The following is a 25640-nucleotide window of genomic DNA, read 5'->3' as shown; positions in this document are numbered from 1 at the left end:
TCACTGATCACCATATTTTCCACAAACGGAGCTGTACGATAGTCGGACCAGGTCAATATTACCGCTGAGATGCCTGGTTAGCTCAGTCGGTAGAGCATGACACTCTTAATCTCAGGGTCAGAAAACTAAGGATTTTAATACTAGCTGTGCCTGCACTCTGACCTGTTATCTCAATGACATACTTATGTAATGTCCTCCTAAATGGTTTGAAAAATGCTCCTTTTCAGGACAATAAATAGACAGGCAGAGGGTTCAAGAAAAGTACATGCTCCTGGTGAGGCTCGAACTCACAACCTCGGCATTGCTTCGCTGCATACTGCTGTATAAGTACCACACGCTAACCGATTGCGCCACAGGAGCCTGATACATTGATTAGCATATTTTGCACAAACATAGATGTACCATATTCGGTCCGAGTCAGTCCGACAATTGACCGACCTGGCTAACTCAGACGGTAGAGCATGAGACTCTTAATCTCGTATTCGTGGGTTCAAACCACAAATGAGGTGATTATTTTCTGAGCCGAAGCACCAACACACTTCGCAAACAGCCATCCGCTTGGACTTTCGAGCAGTCTCGCCACCCTGCATTGCTGACTTGTCAGGCATAGCTGGTGATACAGAAGACTATGAATTTGCATACTAGCTGTGCCTGCACTCTGACCTGTTATCTCAATGACATACTGCTGTATAAGTAAAACAGGCTAACCAATTGCACCACAGGATCCATTAACAACACTCTCACTGATCACCATATTTTCCACAAACGGAGCTGTACGATAATCGGACCAGGTCAATATTACCGCTGAGATGCCTGGTTAGCTCAGTCGGTAGAGCATGACACTCTTAATCTCAGGGTCAGAAAACTAAGGATTTTAATACTAGCTCTGCCTGCACTCTGACCTGTTATCTCAATGACATACTTATGTAATGTCCTCCTAAATGTTTTGAAAAATGCTCCTTTTCTGGACAATAAATAGACAGGCAGAGGGTTCAAGAAAAGTACATGCTCCTGGTGAGGCTCGAACTCACAACCTCGGCATTGCTTTGCTGCATACTGCTGTATAAGTACCACACGCTAACCGATTGCGCCACAGGAGCCTGATACATTGATTAGCATATTTTGCACAAACATAGATGTACCATATTCGGTCCGAGTCAGTCCGACAATTGACCGACCTGGCTAACTCAGACGGTAGAGCATGAGACTCTTAATCTCGTATTCGTGGGTTCAAACCACAAATGGGGTGATTCTTTTCTGAGCCGAAGCACCAACACACTACGCAAACAGCCATCCGCTTGGACTTTCAAGCAGTCTCACCACCCGGCATTGCTGACTTGTCAGGCATAGCTGGTGATACAGAAGACTATGAATTTGAATACTAGCTTTGCCTGCACTCTGACCTGTTATCTCAATGACTTATACTGCTGTATAAGTAAAACAGGCTAACCAATTGCACCACAGGATCCATTAACAACACTCTCACTGATCACCATATTTTCCACAAACGGAGCTGTACGATAATCGGACCAGGTCAATATTACCGCTGAGATGCCTGGTTAGCTCAGTCGGTAGAGCATGACACTCTTAATCTCAGGGTCAGAAAACTAAGGATTTTAATACTAGCTGTGCATGCACTCTGACCTGTTATCTCAATGACATACTTATGTAATGTCCTCCTAAATGTTTTGAAAAATGCTCCTTTTCTGGACAATAAATAGACAGGCAGAGGGTTCAAGAAAAGTACATGCTCCTGGTGAGGCTCGAACTCACAACCTCGGCATTGCTTCGCTGCATACTGCTGTATAAGTACCACACGCTAACCGATTGCGCCACAGGAGCCTGATACATTGATTAGCATATTTTGCACAAACATAGATGTACCATATTCGGTCCGAGTCAGTCCGACAATTGACCGACCTGGCTAACTCAGACGGTAGAGCATGAGACTCTTAATCTCGTATTCGTGGGTTCAAACCACAAATGGGGTGATTCTTTTCTGAGCCGAAGCACCAACACACTTCGCAAACAGCCATCCGCTTGGACTTTCGAGCAGTCTCGCCACCCTGCATTGCTGACTTGTCAGGCATAGCTGGTGATACAGAAGACTATGAATTTGAATACTAGCTTTGCCTGCACTCTGACCTGTTATCTCAATGACTTATACTGCTGTATAAGTAAAACAGGCTAACCAATTGCACCACAGGATCCATTAACAACACTCTCACTGATCACCATATTTTCCACAAACGGAGCTGTACGATAATCGGACCAGGTCAATATTACCGCTGAGATGCCTGGTTAGCTCAGTCGGTAGAGCATGACACTCTTAATCTCAGGGTCAGAAAACTAAGGATTTTAATACTAGCTGTGCATGCACTCTGACCTGTTATCTCAATGACATACTTATGTAATGTCCTCCTAAATGTTTTGAAAAATGCTCCTTTTCTGGACAATAAATAGACAGGCAGAGGGTTCAAGAAAAGTACATGCTCCTGGTGAGGCTCGAACTCACAACCTCGGCATTGCTTCGCTGCATACTGCTGTATAAGTACCACACGCTAACCGATTGCGCCACAGGAGCCTGATACATTGATTAGCATATTTTGCACAAACATAGATGTACCATATTCGGTCCGAGTCAGTCCGACAATTGACCGACCTGGCTAACTCAGACGGTAGAGCATGAGACTCTTAATCTCGTATTCGTGGGTTCAAACCACAAATGGGGTGATTCTTTTCTGAGCCGAAGCACCAACACACTTCGCAAACAGCCATCCGCTTGGACTTTCGAGCAGTCTCGCCACCCTGCATTGCTGACTTGTCAGGCATAGCTGGTGATACAGAAGACTATGAATTTGAATACTAGCTTTGCCTGCACTCTGACCTGTTATCTCAATGACTTATACTGCTGTATAAGTAAAACAGGCTAACCAATTGCACCACAGGATCCATTAACAACACTCTCACTGATCACCATATTTTCCACAAACGGAGCTGTACGATAATCGGACCAGGTCAATATTACCGCTGAGATGCCTGGTTAGCTCAGTCGGTAGAGCATGACACTCTTAATCTCAGGGTCAGAAAACTAAGGATTTTAATACTAGCTGTGCCTGCACTCTGACCTGTTATCTCAATGACATACTTATGTAATGTCCTCCTAAATGTTTTGAAAAATGCTCCTTTTCTGGACAATAAATAGACAGGCAGAGGGTTCAAGAAAAGTACATGCTCCTGGTGAGGCTCGAACTCACAACCTCGGCATTGCTTCGCTGCATACTGCTGTATAAGTACCACACGCTAACCGATTGCGCCACAGGAGCCTGATACATTGATTAGCATATTTTGCACAAACATAGATGTACCATATTCGGTCCGAGTCAGTCCGACAATTGACCGACCTGGCTAACTCAGACGGTAGAGCATGAGACTCTTAATCTCGTATTCGTGGGTTCAAACCACAAATGGGGTGATTCTTTTCTGAGCCGAAGCACCAACACACTTCGCAAACAGCCATCCGCTTGGACTTTCGAGCAGTCTCGCCACCCTGCATTGCTGACTTGTCAGGCATAGCTGGTGATACAGAAGACTATGAATTTGAATACTAGCTTTGCCTGCACTCTGACCTGTTATCTCAATGACTTATACTGCTGTATAAGTAAAACAGGCTAACCAATTGCACCACAGGATCCATTAACAACACTCTCACTGATCACCATATTTTCCACAAACGGAGCTGTACGATAATCGGACCAGGTCAATATTACCGCTGAGATGCCTGGTTAGCTCAGTCGGTAGAGCATGACACTCTTAATCTCAGGGTCAGAAAACTAAGGATTTTAATACTAGCTGTGCCTGCACTCTGACCTGTTATCTCAATGACATACTTATGTAATGTCCTCCTAAATGTTTTGAAAAATGCTCCTTTTCTGGACAATAAATAGACAGGCAGAGGGTTCAAGAAAAGTACATGCTCCTGGTGAGGCTCGAACTCACAACCTCGGCATTGCTTCGCTGCATACTGCTGTATAAGTACCACACGCTAACCGATTGCGCCACAGGAGCCTGATACATTGATTAGCATATTTTGCACAAACATAGATGTACCATATTCGGTCCGAGTCAGTCCGACAATTGACCGACCTGGCTAACTCAGACGGTAGAGCATGAGACTCTTAATCTCGTATTCGTGGGTTCAAACCACAAATGGGGTGATTCTTTTCTGAGCCGAAGCACCAACACACTTCGCAAACAGCCATCCGCTTGGACTTTCGAGCAGTCTCGCCACCCTGCATTGCTGACTTGTCAGGCATAGCTGGTGATACAGAAGACTATGAATTTGAATACTAGCTTTGCCTGCACTCTGACCTGTTATCTCAATGACTTATACTGCTGTATAAGTAAAACAGGCTAACCAATTGCACCACAGGATCCATTAACAACACTCTCACTGATCACCATATTTTCCACAAACGGAGCTGTACGATAATCGGACCAGGTCAATATTACCGCTGAGATGCCTGGTTAGCTCAGTCGGTAGAGCATGACACTCTTAATCTCAGGGTCAGAAAACTAAGGATTTTAATACTAGCTGTGCCTGCACTCTGACCTGTTATCTCAATGACATACTTATGTAATGTCCTCCTAAATGTTTTGAAAAATGCTCCTTTTCTGGACAATAAATAGACAGGCAGAGGGTTCAAGAAAAGTACATGCTCCTGGTGAGGCTCGAACTCACAACCTCGGCATTGCTTCGCTGCATACTGCTGTATAAGTACCACACGCTAACCGATTGCGCCACAGGAGCCTGATACATTGATTAGCATATTTTGCACAAACATAGATGTACCATATTCGGTCCGAGTCAGTCCGACAATTGACCGACCTGGCTAACTCAGACGGTAGAGCATGAGACTCTTAATCTCGTATTCGTGGGTTCAAACCACAAATGGGGTGATTCTTTTCTGAGCCGAAGCACCAACACACTTCGCAAACAGCCATCCGCTTGGACTTTCGAGCAGTCTCGCCACCCTGCATTGCTGACTTGTCAGGCATAGCTGGTGATACAGAAGACTATGAATTTGAATACTAGCTTTGCCTGCACTCTGACCTGTTATCTCAATGACTTATACTGCTGTATAAGTAAAACAGGCTAACCAATTGCACCACAGGATCCATTAACAACACTCTCACTGATCACCATATTTTCCACAAACGGAGCTGTACGATAATCGGACCAGGTCAATATTACCGCTGAGATGCCTGGTTAGCTCAGTCGGTAGAGCATGACACTCTTAATCTCAGGGTCAGAAAACTAAGGATTTTAATACTAGCTGTGCCTGCACTCTGACCTGTTATCTCAATGACATACTTATGTAATGTCCTCCTAAATGTTTTGAAAAATGCTCCTTTTCTGGACAATAAATAGACAGGCAGAGGGTTCAAGAAAAGTACATGCTCCTGGTGAGGCTCGAACTCACAACCTCGGCATTGCTTCGCTGCATACTGCTGTATAAGTACCACACGCTAACCGATTGCGCCACAGGAGCCTGATACATTGATTAGCATATTTTGCACAAACATAGATGTACCATATTCGGTCCGAGTCAGTCCGACAATTGACCGACCTGGCTAACTCAGACGGTAGAGCATGAGACTCTTAATCTCGTATTCGTGGGTTCAAACCACAAATGGGGTGATTCTTTTCTGAGCCGAAGCACCAACACACTTCGCAAACAGCCATCCGCTTGGACTTTCGAGCAGTCTCGCCACCCTGCATTGCTGACTTGTCAGGCATAGCTGGTGATACAGAAGACTATGAATTTGAATACTAGCTTTGCCTGCACTCTGACCTGTTATCTCAATGACTTATACTGCTGTATAAGTAAAACAGGCTAACCAATTGCACCACAGGATCCATTAACAACACTCTCACTGATCACCATATTTTCCACAAACGGAGCTGTACGATAATCGGACCAGGTCAATATTACCGCTGAGATGCCTGGTTAGCTCAGTCGGTAGAGCATGACACTCTTAATCTCAGGGTCAGAAAACTAAGGATTTTAATACTAGCTGTGCCTGCACTCTGACCTGTTATCTCAATGACATACTTATGTAATGTCCTCCTAAATGTTTTGAAAAATGCTCCTTTTCTGGACAATAAATAGACAGGCAGAGGGTTCAAGAAAAGTACATGCTCCTGGTGAGGCTCGAACTCACAACCTCGGCATTGCTTCGCTGCATACTGCTGTATAAGTACCACACGCTAACCGATTGCGCCACAGGAGCCTGATACATTGATTAGCATATTTTGCACAAACATAGATGTACCATATTCGGTCCGAGTCAGTCCGACAATTGACCGACCTGGCTAACTCAGACGGTAGAGCATGAGACTCTTAATCTCGTATTCGTGGGTTCAAACCACAAATGGGGTGATTCTTTTCTGAGCCGAAGCACCAACACACTTCGCAAACAGCCATCCGCTTGGACTTTCGAGCAGTCTCGCCACCCTGCATTGCTGACTTGTCAGGCATAGCTGGTGATACAGAAGACTATGAATTTGAATACTAGCTTTGCCTGCACTCTGACCTGTTATCTCAATGACTTATACTGCTGTATAAGTAAAACAGGCTAACCAATTGCACCACAGGATCCATTAACAACACTCTCACTGATCACCATATTTTCCACAAACGGAGCTGTACGATAATCGGACCAGGTCAATATTACCGCTGAGATGCCTGGTTAGCTCAGTCGGTAGAGCATGACACTCTTAATCTCAGGGTCAGAAAACTAAGGATTTTAATACTAGCTGTGCCTGCACTCTGACCTGTTATCTCAATGACATACTTATGTAATGTCCTCCTAAATGTTTTGAAAAATGCTCCTTTTCTGGACAATAAATAGACAGGCAGAGGGTTCAAGAAAAGTACATGCTCCTGGTGAGGCTCGAACTCACAACCTCGGCATTGCTTCGCTGCATACTGCTGTATAAGTACCACACGCTAACCGATTGCGCCACAGGAGCCTGATACATTGATTAGCATATTTTGCACAAACATAGATGTACCATATTCGGTCCGAGTCAGTCCGACAATTGACCGACCTGGCTAACTCAGACGGTAGAGCATGAGACTCTTAATCTCGTATTCGTGGGTTCAAACCACAAATGGGGTGATTCTTTTCAGAGCCGAAGCACCAACACACTTCGCAAACAGCCATCCGCTTGGACTTTCGAGCAGTCTCGCCACCCTGCATTGCTGACTTGTCAGGCATAGCTGGTGATACAGAAGACTATGAATTTGAATACTAGCTTTGCCTGCACTCTGACCTGTTATCTCAATGACTTATACTGCTGTATAAGTAAAACAGGCTAACCAATTGCACCACAGGATCCATTAACAACACTCTCACTGATCACCATATTTTCCACAAACGGAGCTGTACGATAATCGGACCAGGTCAATATTACCGCTGAGATGCCTGGTTAGCTCAGTCGGTAGAGCATGACACTCTTAATCTCAGGGTCAGAAAACTAAGGATTTTAATACTAGCTGTGCCTGCACTCTGACCTGTTATCTCAATGACATACTTATGTAATGTCCTCCTAAATGTTTTGAAAAATGCTCCTTTTCTGGACAATAAATAGACAGGCAGAGGGTTCAAGAAAAGTACATGCTCCTGGTGAGGCTCGAACTCACAACCTCGGCATTGCTTCGCTGCATACTGCTGTATAAGTACCACACGCTAACCGATTGCGCCACAGGAGCCTGATACATTGATTAGCATATTTTGCACAAACATAGATGTACCATATTCGGTCCGAGTCAGTCCGACAATTGACCGACCTGGCTAACTCAGACGGTAGAGCATGAGACTCTTAATCTCGTATTCGTGGGTTCAAACCACAAATGGGGTGATTCTTTTCTGAGCCGAAGCACCAACACACTTCGCAAACAGCCATCCGCTTGGACTTTCGAGCAGTCTCGCCACCCTGCATTGCTGACTTGTCAGGCATAGCTGGTGATACAGAAGACTATGAATTTGAATACTAGCTTTGCCTGCACTCTGACCTGTTATCTCAATGACTTATACTGCTGTATAAGTAAAACAGGCTAACCAATTGCACCACAGGATCCATCCACAGGATCCTCCTGTCTCAGCCTCCAGTATTTATGCTGCAGTAGTTTATGTGTCGGGGGGCTAGGGTCAGTTTGTTTATCTGGAGTACTTCTCCTGTCCTATTCGGTGTCCTGTGTGAATCTAAGTGTGCGTTCTCTAATTCTCTCCTTCTCTCTTTCTTTCTCTCTCTCGGAGGACCTGAGCCCTAGGACCATGCCCCAGGACTACCTGACATGATGACTCCTTGCTGTCCCCAGTCCACCTGGCTATGCTGCTGCTCCAGTTTCAACTGGCCTGGGCCCTAGGACCATGTCCCAGGACTACCTGACATGAGGACTCCTTGCTGTCCCCAGTCCACCTGGCCATGCTCCTGCTCCAGTTTCAACTGATCTGAGCCCTAGGACCGTGCCCCAGGACTACCTGACATGATGGCTCCTTGCTGTCCCCAGTCCACCTGACTGTGCTGCTGCTCCAGTTTCAACTGTTCTGCCTTATTATTATTTGACCATGCTGGTCATTTATGAACATTTGAACATCTTGGTCATGTTCTGTTATAATCTCTACCCGGCACAGCCAGAAGAGGACTGGCCACCCCACATAGCCCGGTTCCTCTCTAGGTTTCTTCCTAGGTTTTGGCCTTTCTAGGGAGTTTTTCCTAGCCACCGTGCTTTTACACCTGCATTGTTTGCTGTTTGGGGTTTTAGGCTGGGTTTCTGTACAGCACTTTGAGATATCAGCTGATGTACGAAGGGCTATATAAATAAATTTGATTTGATTTTGATTTGATTAACAACACTCTCACTGATCACCATATTTTCCACAAACGGAGCTGTACGATAGTCGGACCAGGTCAATATTACCGCTGAGATGCCTGGTTAGCTCAGTCGGTAGAGCATGACACTCTTAATCTCAGGGTCAGAAAACTAAGGATTTTAATACTAGCTGTGCCTGCACTCTGACCTGTTATCTCAATGACATACTTATGTAATGTCCTCCTAAATGTTTTGAAAAATGCTCCTTTTCTGGACAATAAATAGACAGGCAGAGGGTTCAAGAAAAGTACATGCTCCTGGTGAGGCTCGAACTCACAACCTCGGCATTGCTTCGCTGCATACTGCTGTATAAGTACCACACGCTAACCGATTGCGCCACAGGAGCCTGATACATTGATTAGCATATTTTGCACAAACATAGATGTACCATATTCGGTCCGAGTCAGTCCGACAATTGACCGACCTGGCTAACTCAGACGGTAGAGCATGAGACTCTTAATCTCGTATTCGTGGGTTCAAACCACAAATGGGGTGATTCTTTTCTGAGCCGAAGCACCAACACACTTCGCAAACAGCCATCCGCTTGGACTTTCGAGCAGTCTCGCCACCCTGCATTGCTGACTTGTCAGGCATAGCTGGTGATACAGAAGACTATGAATTTGAATACTAGCTTTGCCTGCACTCTGACCTGTTATCTCAATGACTTATACTGCTGTATAAGTAAAACAGGCTAACCAATTGCACCACAGGATCCATCCACAGGATCCTCCTGTCTCAGCCTCCAGTATTTATGCTGCAGTAGTTTTTCGGGGGCTAGGGTCAGTTGGTTTATCTGGAGTACTTCTCCTGTCCTATTCGGTGTCCTGTGTGAATCTAAGTGTGCGTTCTGAGATGCTCTTTCTTTCTCTCTCTCGGAGGACCTGAGCCCTAAGGACCATGCCCCAGGACTACCTGACATGATGACTCCTTGCTGTCCCCAGTCCACCTGGCTATGCTGCTGCTCCAGTTTCAACTGGCCTGGGCCCTAGGACCATGTCCCAGGACTACCTGACATGTCCCAGGACTACCTGACAAGAGGACTCCTTGCTGTCCCCAGTCCACCTGGCCATGCTCCTGCTCCAGTTTCAACTGATCTGAGCCCTAGGACCGTGCCCCAGGACTACCTGACATGATGGCTCCTTGCTGTCCCCAGTCCACCTGACTGTGCTGCTGCTCCAGTTTCAACTGTTCTGCCTTATTATTATTTGACCATGCTGGTCATTTATGAACATTTGAACATCTTGGTCATGTTCTGTTATAATCTCTACCCGGCACAGCCAGAAGAGGACTGGCCACCCCACATAGCCCGGTTCCTCTCTAGGTTTCTTCCTAGGTTTTGGCCTTTCTAGGGAGTTTTTCCTAGCCACCGTGCTTTTACACCTGCATTGTTTGCTGTTTGGGGTTTTAGGCTGGGTTTCTGTACAGCACTTTGAGATATCAGCTGATGTACGAAGGGCTATATAAATAAATTTGATTTGATTTTGATTTGATTAACAACACTCTCACTGATCACCATATTTTCCACAAACGGAGCTGTACGATAGTCGGACCAGGTCAATATTACCGCTGAGATGCCTGGTTAGCTCAGTCGGTAGAGCATGACACTCTTAATCTCAGGGTCAGAAAACTAAGGATTTTAATACTAGCTGTGCCTGCACTCTGACCTGTTATCTCAATGACATACTTATGTAATGTCCTCCTAAATGTTTTGAAAAATGCTCCTTTTCTGGACAATAAATAGACAGGCAGAGGGTTCAAGAAAAGTACATGCTCCTGGTGAGGCTCGAACTCACAACCTCGGCATTGCTTCGCTGCATACTGCTGTATAAGTACCACACGCTAACCGATTGCGCCACAGGAGCCTGATACATTGATTAGCATATTTTGCACAAACATAGATGTACCATATTCGGTCCGAGTCAGTCCGACAATTGACCGACCTGGCTAACTCAGACGGTAGAGCATGAGACTCTTAATCTCGTATTCGTGAGTTCAAACCACAAATGGGGTGATTCTTTTCAGACCCGAAGCACCAACACACTTCGCAAACAGCCATCCGCTTGGACTTTCGAGCAGTCTCGCCACCCTGCATTGCTGACTTGTCAGGCATAGCTGGTGATACAGAAGACTATGAATTTGAATACTAGCTTTGCCTGCACTCTGTCCTGTTATCTCAATGACTTATACTGCTGTATAAGTAAAACAGGCTAACCAATTGCACCACAGGATCCATTAACAACACTCTCACTGATCACCATATTTTCCACAAACGGAGCTGTACGATAATCGGACCAGGTCAATATTACCGCTGAGATGCCTGGTTAGCTCAGTCGGTAGAGCATGACACTCTTAATCTCAGGGTCAGAAAACTAAGGATTTTAATACTAGCTGTGCCTGCACTCTGACCTGTTATCTCAATGACTTATACTGCTGACTTATACTGCTGTATAAGTAAAACAGGCTAACCAATTGCACCACAGGATCCATTAACAACACTCTCACTGATCAGCATATTTTCCACAAACGGAGCTGTACGATAATCGGACCAGGTCAATATTACCGCTGAGATGCCTGGTAGGCTCAGTCGGTAGAGCATGACACTCTTAATCTCAGGGTCCGAAAACTAAGGATTTTAATACTAGCTGTGCCTGCACTCTGACCTGTTATCTCAATGACATACTTATGTAATGTCCTCCTAAATGTTTTGAAAAATGCTCCTTTTCTGGACAATAAATAGACAGGCAGAGGGTTCAAGAAAAGTACATGCTCCTGGTGAGGCTCGAACTCACAACCTCGGCATTGCTTCGCTGCATACTGCTGTATAAGTACCACACGCTAACCGATTGCGCCACAGGAGCCTGATACATTGATTAGCATATTTTGCACAAACATAGATGTACCATATTCGGTCCGAGTCAGTCCGACAATTGACCGACCTGGCTAACTCAGACGGTAGAGCATGAGACTCTTAATCTCGTATTCGTGGGTTCAAACCACAAATGGGGTGATTCTTTTCTGAGCCGAAGCACCAACACACTTCGCAAACAGCCATCCGCTTGGACTTTCGAGCAGTCTCGCCACCCTGCATTGCTGACTTGTCAGGCATAGCTGGTGATACAGAAGACTATGAATTTGAATACTAGCTTTGCCTGCACTCTGACCTGTTATCTCAATGACTTATACTGCTGTATAAGTAAAACAGGCTAACCAATTGCACCACAGGATCCATTAACAACACTCTCACTGATCACCATATTTTCCACAAACGGAGCTGTACGATAATCGGACCAGGTCAATATTACCGCTGAGATGCCTGGTTAGCTCAGTCGGTAGAGCATGACACTCTTAATCTCAGGGTCAGAAAACTAAGGATTTTAATACTAGCTGTGCCTGCACTCTGACCTGTTATCTCAATGACATACTTATGTAATGTCCTCCTAAATGTTTTGAAAAATGCTCCTTTTCTGGACAATAAATAGACAGGCAGAGGGTTCAAGAAAAGTACATGCTCCTGGTGAGGCTCGAACTCACAACCTCGGCATTGCTTCGCTGCATACTGCTGTATAAGTACCACACGCTAACCGATTGCGCCACAGGAGCCTGATACATTGATTAGCATATTTTGCACAAACATAGATGTACCATATTCGGTCCGAGTCAGTCCGACAATTGACCGACCTGGCTAACTCAGACGGTAGAGCATGAGACTCTTAATCTCGTATTCGTGGGTTCAAACCACAAATGGGGTGATTCTTTTCTGAGCCGAAGCACCAACACACTTCGCAAACAGCCATCCGCTTGGACTTTCGAGCAGTCTCGCCACCCTGCATTGCTGACTTGTCAGGCATAGCTGGTGATACAGAAGACTATGAATTTGAATACTAGCTTTGCCTGCACTCTGACCTGTTATCTCAATGACTTATACTGCTGTATAAGTAAAACAGGCTAACCAATTGCACCACAGGATCCATTAACAACACTCTCACTGATCACCATATTTTCCACAAACGGAGCTGTACGATAATCGGACCAGGTCAATATTACCGCTGAGATGCCTGGTTAGCTCAGTCGGTAGAGCATGACACTCTTAATCTCAGGGTCAGAAAACTAAGGATTTTAATACTAGCTGTGCCTGCACTCTGACCTGTTATCTCAATGACTTATGTAATGTCCTGACTAAATGTTTTGAAAAATGCTCCTTTTCTGGACAATAAATAAGAGGGTTAAAACAGGCTAACTCACAATTGCACCACACTGCTGATCCATTAACAACACTCTCAGGACTGATCAGCATATTTTCCACCAAACGGAGCAGTGTGACCGATAATCGGACCAGGTCAATATTATCTCGTATTCTGGGTTCAAACCACAAAGATTCTTTTCTGAGGAAGGCAAACAGCCATCCGCGGACTTTCGAGCAGTCTGCCACCCTGCATTGCTGACTTGTCAATAGCTGGTGATACAGAAGACTATGAATTTGAATACTAGCTTTGCCTGCACTCTGACCTGTTATCTCAATGACTTATACTGCTGTATAAGTAAAACAGGCTAACCAATTGCACCACAGGATCCATTAACAACACTCTCACTGATCACCATATTTTCCAGAAACGGAGCTGTACGATAATCGGACCAGGTCAATATTACCGCTGAGATGCCTGGTTAGCTCAGTCGGTAGAGCATGACACTCTTAATCTCAGGGTCAGAAAACTAAGGATTTTAATACTAGCTGTGCCTGCACTCTGACCTGTTATCTCAATGACATACTTATGTAATGTCCTCCTAAATGTTTTGAAAAATGCTCCTTTTCTGGACAATAAATAGACAGGCAGAGGGTTCAAGAAAAGTACATGCTCCTGGTGAGGCTCGAACTCACAACCTCGGCATTGCTTCGCTGCATACTGCTGTATAAGTACCACACGCTAACCGATTGCGCCACAGGAGCCTGATACATTGATTAGCATATTTTGCACAAACATAGATGTACCATATTCGGTCCGAGTCAGTCCGACAATTGACCGACCTGGCTAACTCAGACGGTAGAGCATGAGACTCTTAATCTCGTATTCGTGGGTTCAAACCACAAATGGGGTGATTCTTTTCTGAGCCGAAGCACCAACACACTTCGCAAACAGCCATCCGCTTGGACTTTCGAGCAGTCTCGCCACCCTGCATTGCTGACTTGTCAGGCATAGCTGGTGATACAGAAGACTATGAATTTGAATACTAGCTTTGCCTGCACTCTGACCTGTTATCTCAATGACTTATACTGCTGTATAAGTAAAACAGGCTAACCAATTGCACCACAGGATCCATTAACAACACTCTCACTGATCACCATATTTTCCACAAACGGAGCTGTACGATAATCGGACCAGGTCAATATTACCGCTGAGATGCCTGGTTAGCTCAGTCGGTAGAGCATGACACTCTTAATCTCAGGGTCAGAAAACTAAGGATTTTAATACTAGCTGTGCCTGCACTCTGACCTGTTATCTCAATGACATACTTATGTAATGTCCTCCTAAATGTTTTGAAAAATGCTCCTTTTCTGGACAATAAATAGACAGGCAGAGGGTTCAAGAAAAGTACATGCTCCTGGTGAGGCTCGAACTCACAACCTCGGCATTGCTTCGCTGCATACTGCTGTATAAGTACCACACGCTAACCGATTGCGCCACAGGAGCCTGATACATTGATTAGCATATTTTGCACAAACATAGATGTACCATATTCGGTCCGAGTCAGTCCGACAATTGACCGACCTGGCTAACTCAGACGGTAGAGCATGAGACTCTTAATCTCGTATTCGTGGGTTCAAACCACAAATGGGGTGATTCTTTTCTGAGCCGAAGCACCAACACACTTCGCAAACAGCCATCCGCTTGGACTTTCGAGCAGTCTCGCCACCCTGCATTGCTGACTTGTCAGGCATAGCTGGTGATACAGAAGACTATGAATTTGAATACTAGCTTTGCCTGCACTCTGACCTGTTATCTCAATGACTTATACTGCTGTATAAGTAAAACAGGCTAACCAATTGCACCACAGGATCCATTAACAACACTCTCACTGATCACCATATTTTCCACAAACGGAGCTGTACGATAATCGGACCAGGTCAATATTACCGCTGAGATGCCTGGTTAGCTCAGTCGGTAGAGCATGACACTCTTAATCTCAGGGTCAGAAAACTAAGGATTTTAATACTAGCTGTGCCTGCACTCTGACCTGTTATCTCAATGACATACTTATGTAATGTCCTCCTAAATGTTTTGAAAAATGCTCCTTTTCTGGACAATAAATAGACAGGCAGAGGGTTCAAGAAAAGTACATGCTCCTGGTGAGGCTCGAACTCACAACCTCGGCATTGCTTCGCTGCATACTGCTGTATAAGTACCACACGCTAACCGATTGCGCCACAGGAGCCTGATACATTGATTAGCATATTTTGCACAAACATAGATGTACCATATTCGGTCCGAGTCAGTCCGACAATTGACCGACCTGGCTAACTCAGACGGTAGAGCATGAGACTCTTAATCTCGTATTCGTGGGTTCAAACCACAAATGGGGTGATTCTTTTCTGAGCCGAAGCACCAACACACTTCGCAAACAGCCATCCGCTTGGACTTTCGAGCAGTCTCGCCACCCTGCATTGCTGACTTGTCAGGCATAGCTGGTGATACAGAAGACTATGAATTTGAATACTAGCTTTGCCTGCACTCTGACCTGTTATCTCAATGACTTATACTGCTGTATAAGTAAAACAGGCTAACCAATTGCACCACAGGATCCATTAACAACACTCTCACTGATCACCATATTTTCCACAAACGGAGCTGTACGATAATCGGACCAGGTCAATATTACCGCTGAGATGCCTGGTTAGCTCAGTCGGTAGAGCATGACACTCTTAATCTCAGGGTCAGAAAACTAAGGATTTTAATACTAGCTGTGCCTGCACTCTGACCTGTTATCTCAATGACATACTTATGTAATGTCCTCCTAAATGTTTTGAAAAATGCTCCTTTTCTGGACAATAAATAGACAGGCAGAGGGTTCAAGAAAAGTACATGCTCCTGGTGAGGCTCGAACTCACAACCTCGGCATTGCTTCGCTGCATACTGCTGTATAAGTACCACACGCTAACCGATTGCGCCACAGGAGCCTGATACATTGATTAGCATATTTTGCACAAACATAGATGTACCATATTCGGTCCGAGTCAGTCCGACAATTGACCGACCTGGCTAACTCAGACGGTAGAGCATGAGACTCTTAATCTCGTATTCGTGGGTTCAAACCACAAATGGGGTGATTCTTTTCTGAGCCGAAGCACCAACACACTTCGCAAACAGCCATCCGCTTGGACTTTCGAGCAGTCTCGCCACCCTGCATTGCTGACTTGTCAGGCATAGCTGGTGATACAGAAGACTATGAATTTGAATACTAGCTTTGCCTGCACTCTGACCTGTTATCTCAATGACTTATACTGCTGTATAAGTAAAACAGGCTAACCAATTGCACCACAGGATCCATTAACAACACTCTCACTGATCACCATATTTTCCACAAACGGAGCTGTACGATAATCGGACCAGGTCAATATTACCGCTGAGATGCCTGGTTAGCTCAGTCGGTAGAGCATGACACTCTTAATCTCAGGGTCAGAAAACTAAGGATTTTAATACTAGCTGTGCCTGCACTCTGACCTGTTATCTCAATGACATACTTATGTAATGTCCTCCTAAATGTTTTGAAAAATGCTCCTTTTCTGGACAATAAATAGACAGGCAGAGGGTTCAAGAAAAGTACATGCTCCTGGTGAGGCTCGAACTCACAACCTCGGCATTGCTTCGCTGCATACTGCTGTATAAGTACCACACGCTAACCGATTGCGCCACAGGAGCCTGATACATTGATTAGCATATTTTGCACAAACATAGATGTACCATATTCGGTCCGAGTCAGTCCGACAATTGACCGACCTGGCTAACTCAGACGGTAGAGCATGAGACTCTTAATCTCGTATTCGTGGGTTCAAACCACAAATGGGGTGATTCTTTTCTGAGCCGAAGCACCAACACACTTCGCAAACAGCCATCCGCTTGGACTTTCGAGCAGTCTCGCCACCCTGCATTGCTGACTTGTCAGGCATAGCTGGTGATACAGAAGACTATGAATTTGAATACTAGCTTTGCCTGCACTCTGACCTGTTATCTCAATGACTTATACTGCTGTATAAGTAAAACAGGCTAACCAATTGCACCACAGGATCCATTAACAACACTCTCACTGATCACCATATTTTCCACAAACGGAGCTGTACGATAATCGGACCAGGTCAATATTACCGCTGAGATGCCTGGTTAGCTCAGTCGGTAGAGCATGACACTCTTAATCTCAGGGTCAGAAAACTAAGGATTTTAATACTAGCTGTGCCTGCACTCTGACCTGTTATCTCAATGACATACTTATGTAATGTCCTCCTAAATGTTTTGAAAAATGCTCCTTTTCTGGACAATAAATAGACAGGCAGAGGGTTCAAGAAAAGTACATGCTCCTGGTGAGGCTCGAACTCACAACCTCGGCATTGCTTCGCTGCATACTGCTGTATAAGTACCACACGCTAACCGATTGCGCCACAGGAGCCTGATACATTGATTAGCATATTTTGCACAAACATAGATGTACCATATTCGGTCCGAGTCAGTCCGACAATTGACCGACCTGGCTAACTCAGACGGTAGAGCATGAGACTCTTAATCTCGTATTCGTGGGTTCAAACCACAAATGGGGTGATTCTTTTCTGAGCCGAAGCACCAACACACTTCGCAAACAGCCATCCGCTTGGACTTTCGAGCAGTCTCGCCACCCTGCATTGCTGACTTGTCAGGCATAGCTGGTGATACAGAAGACTATGAATTTGAATACTAGCTTTGCCTGCACTCTGACCTGTTATCTCAATGACTTATACTGCTGTATAAGTAAAACAGGCTAACCAATTGCACCACAGGATCCATTAACAACACTCTCACTGATCACCATATTTTCCACAAACGGAGCTGTACGATAATCGGACCAGGTCAATATTACCGCTGAGATGCCTGGTTAGCTCAGTCGGTAGAGCATGACACTCTTAATCTCAGGGTCAGAAAACTAAGGATTTTAATACTAGCTGTGCCTGCACTCTGACCTGTTATCTCAATGACATACTTATGTAATGTCCTCCTAAATGTTTTGAAAAATGCTCCTTTTCTGGACAATAAATAGACAGGCAGAGGGTTCAAGAAAAGTACATGCTCCTGGTGAGGCTCGAACTCACAACCTCGGCATTGCTTCGCTGCATACTGCTGTATAAGTACCACACGCTAACCGATTGCGCCACAGGAGCCTGATACATTGATTAGCATATTTTGCACAAACATAGATGTACCATATTCGGTCCGAGTCAGTCCGACAATTGACCGACCTGGCTAACTCAGACGGTAGAGCATGAGACTCTTAATCTCGTATTCGTGGGTTCAAACCACAAATGGGGTGATTCTTTTCTGAGCCGAAGCACCAACACACTTCGCAAACAGCCATCCGCTTGGACTTTCGAGCAGTCTCGCCACCCTGCATTGCTGACTTGTCAGGCATAGCTGGTGATACAGAAGACTATGAATTTGAATACTAGCTTTGCCTGCACTCTGACCTGTTATCTCAATGACTTATACTGCTGTATAAGTAAAACAGGCTAACCAATTGCACCACAGGATCCATTAACAACACTCTCACTGATCACCATATTTTCCACAAACGGAGCTGTACGATAATCGGACCAGGTCAATATTACCGCTGAGATGCCTGGTTAGCTCAGTCGGTAGAGCATGACACTCTTAATCTCAGGGTCAGAAAACTAAGGATTTTAATACTAGCTGTGCCTGCACTCTGACCTGTTATCTCAATGACATACTTATGTAATGTCCTCCTAAATGTTTTGAAAAATGCTCCTTTTCTGGACAATAAATAGACAGGCAGAGGGTTCAAGAAAAGTACATGCTCCTGGTGAGGCTCGAACTCACAACCTCGGCATTGCTTCGCTGCATACTGCTGTATAAGTACCACACGCTAACCGATTGCGCCACAGGAGCCTGATACATTGATTAGCATATTTTGCACAAACATAGATGTACCATATTCGGTCCGAGTCAGTCCGACAATTGACCGACCTGGCTAACTCAGACGGTAGAGCATGAGACTCTTAATCTCGTATTCGTGGGTTCAAACCACAAATGGGGTGATTCTTTTCTGAGCCGAAGCACCAACACACTTCGCAAACAGCCATCCGCTTGGACTTTCGAGCAGTCTCGCCACCCTGCATTGCTGACTTGTCAGGCATAGCTGGTGATACAGAAGACTATGAATTTGAATACTAGCTTTGCCTGCACTCTGACCTGTTATCTCAATGACTTATACTGCTGTATAAGTAAAACAGGCTAACCAATTGCACCACAGGATCCATTAACAACACTCTCACTGATCACCATATTTTCCACAAACGGAGCTGTACGATAATCGGACCAGGTCAATATTACCGCTGAGATGCCTGGTTAGCTCAGTCGGTAGAGCATGACACTCTTAATCTCAGGGTCAGAAACTAAGGATTTTAATACTAGCTGTGCCTGCACTCTGACCTGTTATCTCAATGACATACTTATGTAATGTCCTCCTAAATGTTTTGAAAAATGCTCCTTTTCTGGACAATAAATAGACAGGCAGAGGGTTCAAGAAAAGTACATGCTCCTGGTGAGGCTCGAACTCACAACCTCGGCATTGCTTCGCTGCATACTGCTGTATAAGTACCACACGCTAACCAATTGCGCCACAGGAGCCTGATACATTGATTAGCATATTTTGCACAAACATAGATGTACCATATTCGGTCCGAGTCAGTCCGACAATTGACCGACCTGGCTAACTCAGACGGTAGAGCATGAGACTCTTAATCTCGTATTCGTGGGTTCAAACCACAAATGGGGTGATTCTTTTCTGAGCCGAAGCACCAACACACTTCGCAAACAGCCATCCGCTTGGACTTTCGAGCAGTCTCGCCACCCTGCATTGCTGACTTGTCAGGCATAGCTGGTGATACAGAAGACTATGAATTTGAATACTAGCTTTGCCTGCACTCTGACCTGTTATCTCAATGACTTATACTGCTGTATAAGTAAAACAGGCTAACCAATTGCACCACAGGATCCATTAACAACACTCTCACTGATCACCATATTTTCCACAAACGGAGCTGTACGATAATCGGACCAGGTCAATATTACCGCTGAGATGCCTGGTTAGCTCAGTCGGTAGAGCATGACACTCTTAATCTCAGGGTCAGAAAACTAAGGATTTTAATACTAGCTGTGCCTGCACTCTGACCTGTTATCTCAATGACATACTTATGTAATGTCCTCCTAAATGTTTTGAAAAATGCTCCTTTTCTGGACAATAAATAGACAGGCAGAGGGTTCAAGAAAAGTACATGCTCCTGGTGAGGCTCGAACTCACAACCTCGGCATTGCTTCGCTGCATACTGCTGTATAAGTACCACACGCTAACCGATTGCGCCACAGGAGCCTGATACATTGATTAGCATATTTTGCACAAACATAGATGTACCATATTCGGTCCGAGTCAGTCCGACAATTGACCGACCTGGCTAACTCAGACGGTAGAGCATGAGACTCTTAATCTCGTATTCGTGGGTTCAAACCACAAATGGGGTGATTCTTTTCTGAGCCGAAGCACCAACACACTTCGCAAACAGCCATCCGCTTGGACTTTCGAGCAGTCTCGCCACCCTGCATTGCTGACTTGTCAGGCATAGCTGGTGATACAGAAGACTATGAATTTGAATACTAGCTTTGCCTGCACTCTGACCTGTTATCTCAATGACTTATACTGCTGTATAAGTAAAACAGGCTAACCAATTGCACCACAGGATCCATTAACAACACTCTCACTGATCACCATATTTTCCACAAACGGAGCTGTACGATAATCGGACCAGGTCAATATTACCGCTGAGATGCCTGGTTAGCTCAGTCGGTAGAGCATGACACTCTTAATCTCAGGGTCAGAAAACTAAGGATTTTAATACTAGCTGTGCCTGCACTCTGACCTGTTATCTCAATGACATACTTATGTAATGTCCTCCTAAATGTTTTGAAAAATGCTCCTTTTCTGGACAATAAATAGACAGGCAGAGGGTTCAAGAAAAGTACATGCTCCTGGTGAGGCTCGAACTCACAACCTCGGCATTGCTTCGCTGCATACTGCTGTATAAGTACCACACGCTAACCGATTGCGCCACAGGAGCCTGATACATTGATTAGCATATTTTGCACAAACATAGATGTACCATATTCGGTCCGAGTCAGTCCGACAATTGACCGACCTGGCTAACTCAGACGGTAGAGCATGAGACTCTTAATCTCGTATTCGTGGGTTCAAACCACAAATGGGGTGATTCTTTTCTGAGCCGAAGCACCAACACACTTCGCAAACAGCCATCCGCTTGGACTTTCGAGCAGTCTCGCCACCCTGCATTGCTGACTTGTCAGGCATAGCTGGTGATACAGAAGACTATGAATTTGAATACTAGCTTTGCCTGCACTCTGACCTGTTATCTCAATGACTTATACTGCTGTATAAGTAAAACAGGCTAACCAATTGCACCACAGGATCCATTAACAACACTCTCACTGATCACCATATTTTCCACAAACGGAGCTGTACGATAATCGGACCAGGTCAATATTACCGCTGAGATGCCTGGTTAGCTCAGTCGGTAGAGCATGACACTCTTAATCTCAGGGTCAGAAAACTAAGGATTTTAATACTAGCTGTGCCTGCACTCTGACCTGTTATCTCAATGACATACTTATGTAATGTCCTCCTAAATGTTTTGAAAAATGCTCCTTTTCTGGACAATAAATAGACAGGCAGAGGGTTCAAGAAAAGTACATGCTCCTGGTGAGGCTCGAACTCACAACCTCGGCATTGCTTCGCTGCATACTGCTGTATAAGTACCACACGCTAACCGATTGCGCCACAGGAGCCTGATACATTGATTAGCATATTTTGCACAAACATAGATGTACCATATTCGGTCCGAGTCAGTCCGACAATTGACCGACCTGGCTAACTCAGACGGTAGAGCATGAGACTCTTAATCTCGTATTCGTGGGTTCAAACCACAAATGGGGTGATTCTTTTCTGAGCCGAAGCACCAACACACTTCGCAAACAGCCATCCGCTTGGACTTTCGAGCAGTCTCGCCACCCTGCATTGCTGACTTGTCAGGCATAGCTGGTGATACAGAAGACTATGAATTTGAATACTAGCTTTGCCTGCACTCTGACCTGTTATCTCAATGACTTATACTGCTGTATAAGTAAAACAGGCTAACCAATTGCACCACAGGATCCATTAACAACACTCTCACTGATCACCATATTTTCCACAAACGGAGCTGTACGATAATCGGACCAGGTCAATATTACCGCTGAGATGCCTGGTTAGCTCAGTCGGTAGAGCATGACACTCTTAATCTCAGGGTCAGAAAACTAAGGATTTTAATACTAGCTGTGCCTGCACTCTGACCTGTTATCTCAATGACATACTTATGTAATGTCCTCCTAAATGTTTTGAAAAATGCTCCTTTTCTGGACAATAAATAGACAGGCAGAGGGTTCAAGAAAAGTACATGCTCCTGGTGAGGCTCGAACTCACAACCTCGGCATTGCTTCGCTGCATACTGCTGTATAAGTACCACACGCTAACCGATTGCGCCACAGGAGCCTGATACATTGATTAGCATATTTTGCACAAACATAGATGTACCATATTCGGTCCGAGTCAGTCCGACAATTGACCGACCTGGCTAACTCAGACGGTAGAGCATGAGACTCTTAATCTCGTATTCGTGGGTTCAAACCACAAATGGGGTGATTCTTTTCTGAGCCGAAGCACCAACACACTTCGCAAACAGCCATCCGCTTGGACTTTCGAGCAGTCTCGCCACCCTGCATTGCTGACTTGTCAGGCATAGCTGGTGATACAGAAGACTATGAATTTGAATACTAGCTTTGCCTGCACTCTGACCTGTTATCTCAATGACTTATACTGCTGTATAAGTAAAACAGGCTAACCAATTGCACCACAGGATCCATTAACAACACTCTCACTGATCACCATATTTTCCACAAACGGAGCTGTACGATAATCGGACCAGGTCAATATTACCGCTGAGATGCCTGGTTAGCTCAGTCGGTAGAGCATGACACTCTTAATCTCAGGGTCAGAAAACTAAGGATTTTAATACTAGCTGTGCCTGCACTCTGACCTGTTATCTCAATGACATACTTATGTAATGTCCTCCTAAATGTTTTGAAAAATGCTCCTTTTCTGGACAATAAATAGACAGGCAGAGGGTTCAAGAAAAGTACATGCTCCTGGTGAGGCTCGAACTCACAACCTCGGCATTGCTTCGCTGCATACTGCTGTATAAGTACCACACGCTAACCGATTGCGCCACAGGAGCCTGATACATTGATTAGCATATTTTGCACAAACATAGATGTACCATATTCGGTCCGAGTCAGTCCGACAATTGACCGACCTGGCTAACTCAGACGGTAGAGCATGAGACTCTTAATCTCGTATTCGTGGGTTCAAACCACAAATGGGGTGATTCTTTTCTGAGCCGAAGCACCAACACACTTCGCAAACAGCCATCCGCTTGGACTTTCGAGCAGTCTCGCCACCCTGCATTGCTGACTTGTCAGGCATAGCTGGTGATACAGAAGACTATGAATTTGAATACTAGCTTTGCCTGCACTCTGACCTGTTATCTCAATGACTTATACTGCTGTATAAGTAAAACAGGCTAACCAATTGCACCACAGGATCCATTAACAACACTCTCACTGATCACCATATTTTCCACAAACGGAGCTGTACGATAATCGGACCAGGTCAATATTACCGCTGAGATGCCTGGTTAGCTCAGTCGGTAGAGCATGACACTCTTAATCTCAGGGTCAGAAAACTAAGGATTTTAATACTAGCTGTGCCTGCACTCTGACCTGTTATCTCAATGACATACTTATGTAATGTCCTCCTAAATGTTTTGAAAAATGCTCCTTTTCTGGACAATAAATAGACAGGCAGAGGGTTCAAGAAAAGTACATGCTCCTGGTGAGGCTCGAACTCACAACCTCGGCATTGCTTCGCTGCATACTGCTGTATAAGTACCACACGCTAACCGATTGCGCCACAGGAGCCTGATACATTGATTAGCATATTTTGCACAAACATAGATGTACCATATTCGGTCCGAGTCAGTCCGACAATTGACCGACCTGGCTAACTCAGACGGTAGAGCATGAGACTCTTAATCTCGTATTCGTGGGTTCAAACCACAAATGGGGTGATTCTTTTCTGAGCCGAAGCACCAACACACTTCGCAAACAGCCATCCGCTTGGACTTTCGAGCAGTCTCGCCACCCTGCATTGCTGACTTGTCAGGCATAGCTGGTGATACAGAAGACTATGAATTTGAATACTAGCTTTGCCTGCACTCTGACCTGTTATCTCAATGACTTATACTGCTGTATAAGTAAAACAGGCTAACCAATTGCACCACAGGATCCATTAACAACACTCTCACTGATCACCATATTTTCCACAAACGGAGCTGTACGATAATCGGACCAGGTCAATATTACCGCTGAGATGCCTGGTTAGCTCAGTCGGTAGAGCATGACACTCTTAATCTCAGGGTCAGAAAACTAAGGATTTTAATACTAGCTGTGCCTGCACTCTGACCTGTTATCTCAATGACATACTTATGTAATGTCCTCCTAAATGTTTTGAAAAATGCTCCTTTTCTGGACAATAAATAGACAGGCAGAGGGTTCAAGAAAAGTACATGCTCCTGGTGAGGCTCGAACTCACAACCTCGGCATTGCTTCGCTGCATACTGCTGTATAAGTACCACACGCTAACCGATTGCGCCACAGGAGCCTGATACATTGATTAGCATATTTTGCACAAACATAGATGTACCATATTCGGTCCGAGTCAGTCCGACAATTGACCGACCTGGCTAACTCAGACGGTAGAGCATGAGACTCTTAATCTCGTATTCGTGGGTTCAAACCACAAATGGGGTGATTCTTTTCTGAGCCGAAGCACCAACACACTTCGCAAACAGCCATCCGCTTGGACTTTCGAGCAGTCTCGCCACCCTGCATTGCTGACTTGTCAGGCATAGCTGGTGATACAGAAGACTATGAATTTGAATACTAGCTTTGCCTGCACTCTGACCTGTTATCTCAATGACTTATACTGCTGTATAAGTAAAACAGGCTAACCAATTGCACCACAGGATCCATTAACAACACTCTCACTGATCACCATATTTTCCACAAACGGAGCTGTACGATAATCGGACCAGGTCAATATTACCGCTGAGATGCCTGGTTAGCTCAGTCGGTAGAGCATGACACTCTTAATCTCAGGGTCAGAAAACTAAGGATTTTAATACTAGCTGTGCCTGCACTCTGACCTGTTATCTCAATGACATACTTATGTAATGTCCTCCTAAATGTTTTGAAAAATGCTCCTTTTCTGGACAATAAATAGACA

The 25640-nt window shown here is 44.9% G+C and overlaps 31 non-coding genes across 31 annotated transcripts; all 31 read right to left on the bottom strand.

The window, feature by feature from the left end:
- Positions 1 to 266: 266 nt before the first annotated feature.
- Positions 267 to 360, bottom strand: trnai-uau. The gene is made up of 2 exons: positions 323 to 360; positions 267 to 302 (listed from the first exon to the last, which is right to left on the bottom strand). It is a non-coding gene; the product is annotated as a tRNA-Ile (tRNA).
- Positions 361 to 1006: 646 nt separating this feature from the next.
- On the bottom strand, positions 1007 to 1100 carry trnai-uau. The gene is made up of 2 exons: positions 1063 to 1100; positions 1007 to 1042 (listed from the first exon to the last, which is right to left on the bottom strand). It is a non-coding gene; the product is annotated as a tRNA-Ile (tRNA).
- A 648-nt stretch (positions 1101 to 1748) lies between these two features.
- Positions 1749 to 1842, bottom strand: trnai-uau. The gene is made up of 2 exons: positions 1805 to 1842; positions 1749 to 1784 (listed from the first exon to the last, which is right to left on the bottom strand). It is a non-coding gene; the product is annotated as a tRNA-Ile (tRNA).
- Positions 1843 to 2490: 648 nt separating this feature from the next.
- trnai-uau lies at positions 2491 to 2584 on the bottom strand. The gene is made up of 2 exons: positions 2547 to 2584; positions 2491 to 2526 (listed from the first exon to the last, which is right to left on the bottom strand). It is a non-coding gene; the product is annotated as a tRNA-Ile (tRNA).
- Positions 2585 to 3232: 648 nt separating this feature from the next.
- Positions 3233 to 3326, bottom strand: trnai-uau. The gene is made up of 2 exons: positions 3289 to 3326; positions 3233 to 3268 (listed from the first exon to the last, which is right to left on the bottom strand). It is a non-coding gene; the product is annotated as a tRNA-Ile (tRNA).
- A 648-nt stretch (positions 3327 to 3974) lies between these two features.
- Positions 3975 to 4068, bottom strand: trnai-uau. The gene is made up of 2 exons: positions 4031 to 4068; positions 3975 to 4010 (listed from the first exon to the last, which is right to left on the bottom strand). It is a non-coding gene; the product is annotated as a tRNA-Ile (tRNA).
- A 648-nt stretch (positions 4069 to 4716) lies between these two features.
- trnai-uau lies at positions 4717 to 4810 on the bottom strand. The gene is made up of 2 exons: positions 4773 to 4810; positions 4717 to 4752 (listed from the first exon to the last, which is right to left on the bottom strand). It is a non-coding gene; the product is annotated as a tRNA-Ile (tRNA).
- Positions 4811 to 5458: 648 nt separating this feature from the next.
- On the bottom strand, positions 5459 to 5552 carry trnai-uau. Its single transcript has 2 exons — positions 5515 to 5552; positions 5459 to 5494 (listed from the first exon to the last, which is right to left on the bottom strand). It is a non-coding gene; the product is annotated as a tRNA-Ile (tRNA).
- A 648-nt stretch (positions 5553 to 6200) lies between these two features.
- Positions 6201 to 6294, bottom strand: trnai-uau. Its single transcript has 2 exons — positions 6257 to 6294; positions 6201 to 6236 (listed from the first exon to the last, which is right to left on the bottom strand). It is a non-coding gene; the product is annotated as a tRNA-Ile (tRNA).
- Positions 6295 to 6942: 648 nt separating this feature from the next.
- Positions 6943 to 7036, bottom strand: trnai-uau. Its single transcript has 2 exons — positions 6999 to 7036; positions 6943 to 6978 (listed from the first exon to the last, which is right to left on the bottom strand). It is a non-coding gene; the product is annotated as a tRNA-Ile (tRNA).
- Positions 7037 to 7684: 648 nt separating this feature from the next.
- On the bottom strand, positions 7685 to 7778 carry trnai-uau. Its single transcript has 2 exons — positions 7741 to 7778; positions 7685 to 7720 (listed from the first exon to the last, which is right to left on the bottom strand). It is a non-coding gene; the product is annotated as a tRNA-Ile (tRNA).
- Positions 7779 to 9194: 1416 nt separating this feature from the next.
- trnai-uau lies at positions 9195 to 9288 on the bottom strand. Its single transcript has 2 exons — positions 9251 to 9288; positions 9195 to 9230 (listed from the first exon to the last, which is right to left on the bottom strand). It is a non-coding gene; the product is annotated as a tRNA-Ile (tRNA).
- Positions 9289 to 10710: 1422 nt separating this feature from the next.
- Positions 10711 to 10804, bottom strand: trnai-uau. The gene is made up of 2 exons: positions 10767 to 10804; positions 10711 to 10746 (listed from the first exon to the last, which is right to left on the bottom strand). It is a non-coding gene; the product is annotated as a tRNA-Ile (tRNA).
- A 902-nt stretch (positions 10805 to 11706) lies between these two features.
- On the bottom strand, positions 11707 to 11800 carry trnai-uau. The gene is made up of 2 exons: positions 11763 to 11800; positions 11707 to 11742 (listed from the first exon to the last, which is right to left on the bottom strand). It is a non-coding gene; the product is annotated as a tRNA-Ile (tRNA).
- A 648-nt stretch (positions 11801 to 12448) lies between these two features.
- Positions 12449 to 12542, bottom strand: trnai-uau. Its single transcript has 2 exons — positions 12505 to 12542; positions 12449 to 12484 (listed from the first exon to the last, which is right to left on the bottom strand). It is a non-coding gene; the product is annotated as a tRNA-Ile (tRNA).
- A 1251-nt stretch (positions 12543 to 13793) lies between these two features.
- On the bottom strand, positions 13794 to 13887 carry trnai-uau. The gene is made up of 2 exons: positions 13850 to 13887; positions 13794 to 13829 (listed from the first exon to the last, which is right to left on the bottom strand). It is a non-coding gene; the product is annotated as a tRNA-Ile (tRNA).
- Positions 13888 to 14535: 648 nt separating this feature from the next.
- On the bottom strand, positions 14536 to 14629 carry trnai-uau. Its single transcript has 2 exons — positions 14592 to 14629; positions 14536 to 14571 (listed from the first exon to the last, which is right to left on the bottom strand). It is a non-coding gene; the product is annotated as a tRNA-Ile (tRNA).
- A 648-nt stretch (positions 14630 to 15277) lies between these two features.
- Positions 15278 to 15371, bottom strand: trnai-uau. The gene is made up of 2 exons: positions 15334 to 15371; positions 15278 to 15313 (listed from the first exon to the last, which is right to left on the bottom strand). It is a non-coding gene; the product is annotated as a tRNA-Ile (tRNA).
- A 648-nt stretch (positions 15372 to 16019) lies between these two features.
- Positions 16020 to 16113, bottom strand: trnai-uau. Its single transcript has 2 exons — positions 16076 to 16113; positions 16020 to 16055 (listed from the first exon to the last, which is right to left on the bottom strand). It is a non-coding gene; the product is annotated as a tRNA-Ile (tRNA).
- Positions 16114 to 16761: 648 nt separating this feature from the next.
- trnai-uau lies at positions 16762 to 16855 on the bottom strand. Its single transcript has 2 exons — positions 16818 to 16855; positions 16762 to 16797 (listed from the first exon to the last, which is right to left on the bottom strand). It is a non-coding gene; the product is annotated as a tRNA-Ile (tRNA).
- Positions 16856 to 17503: 648 nt separating this feature from the next.
- Positions 17504 to 17597, bottom strand: trnai-uau. The gene is made up of 2 exons: positions 17560 to 17597; positions 17504 to 17539 (listed from the first exon to the last, which is right to left on the bottom strand). It is a non-coding gene; the product is annotated as a tRNA-Ile (tRNA).
- Positions 17598 to 18245: 648 nt separating this feature from the next.
- Positions 18246 to 18339, bottom strand: trnai-uau. Its single transcript has 2 exons — positions 18302 to 18339; positions 18246 to 18281 (listed from the first exon to the last, which is right to left on the bottom strand). It is a non-coding gene; the product is annotated as a tRNA-Ile (tRNA).
- A 648-nt stretch (positions 18340 to 18987) lies between these two features.
- Positions 18988 to 19081, bottom strand: trnai-uau. Its single transcript has 2 exons — positions 19044 to 19081; positions 18988 to 19023 (listed from the first exon to the last, which is right to left on the bottom strand). It is a non-coding gene; the product is annotated as a tRNA-Ile (tRNA).
- Positions 19082 to 19728: 647 nt separating this feature from the next.
- Positions 19729 to 19822, bottom strand: trnai-uau. The gene is made up of 2 exons: positions 19785 to 19822; positions 19729 to 19764 (listed from the first exon to the last, which is right to left on the bottom strand). It is a non-coding gene; the product is annotated as a tRNA-Ile (tRNA).
- Positions 19823 to 20470: 648 nt separating this feature from the next.
- On the bottom strand, positions 20471 to 20564 carry trnai-uau. The gene is made up of 2 exons: positions 20527 to 20564; positions 20471 to 20506 (listed from the first exon to the last, which is right to left on the bottom strand). It is a non-coding gene; the product is annotated as a tRNA-Ile (tRNA).
- A 648-nt stretch (positions 20565 to 21212) lies between these two features.
- Positions 21213 to 21306, bottom strand: trnai-uau. Its single transcript has 2 exons — positions 21269 to 21306; positions 21213 to 21248 (listed from the first exon to the last, which is right to left on the bottom strand). It is a non-coding gene; the product is annotated as a tRNA-Ile (tRNA).
- Positions 21307 to 21954: 648 nt separating this feature from the next.
- Positions 21955 to 22048, bottom strand: trnai-uau. The gene is made up of 2 exons: positions 22011 to 22048; positions 21955 to 21990 (listed from the first exon to the last, which is right to left on the bottom strand). It is a non-coding gene; the product is annotated as a tRNA-Ile (tRNA).
- Positions 22049 to 22696: 648 nt separating this feature from the next.
- trnai-uau lies at positions 22697 to 22790 on the bottom strand. Its single transcript has 2 exons — positions 22753 to 22790; positions 22697 to 22732 (listed from the first exon to the last, which is right to left on the bottom strand). It is a non-coding gene; the product is annotated as a tRNA-Ile (tRNA).
- Positions 22791 to 23438: 648 nt separating this feature from the next.
- Positions 23439 to 23532, bottom strand: trnai-uau. Its single transcript has 2 exons — positions 23495 to 23532; positions 23439 to 23474 (listed from the first exon to the last, which is right to left on the bottom strand). It is a non-coding gene; the product is annotated as a tRNA-Ile (tRNA).
- Positions 23533 to 24180: 648 nt separating this feature from the next.
- trnai-uau lies at positions 24181 to 24274 on the bottom strand. The gene is made up of 2 exons: positions 24237 to 24274; positions 24181 to 24216 (listed from the first exon to the last, which is right to left on the bottom strand). It is a non-coding gene; the product is annotated as a tRNA-Ile (tRNA).
- Positions 24275 to 24922: 648 nt separating this feature from the next.
- Positions 24923 to 25016, bottom strand: trnai-uau. The gene is made up of 2 exons: positions 24979 to 25016; positions 24923 to 24958 (listed from the first exon to the last, which is right to left on the bottom strand). It is a non-coding gene; the product is annotated as a tRNA-Ile (tRNA).
- Positions 25017 to 25640: the final 624 nt, after the last annotated feature.

The sequence above is a fragment of the Oncorhynchus gorbuscha genome, unplaced genomic scaffold (assembly GCF_021184085.1).
Source record: "Oncorhynchus gorbuscha isolate QuinsamMale2020 ecotype Even-year unplaced genomic scaffold, OgorEven_v1.0 Un_scaffold_1978, whole genome shotgun sequence".
NCBI classification, from domain to species: Eukaryota; Metazoa; Chordata; class Actinopteri; order Salmoniformes; family Salmonidae; genus Oncorhynchus; species Oncorhynchus gorbuscha.
This window is presented reverse-complemented; position numbering and strand designations above follow the sequence as displayed.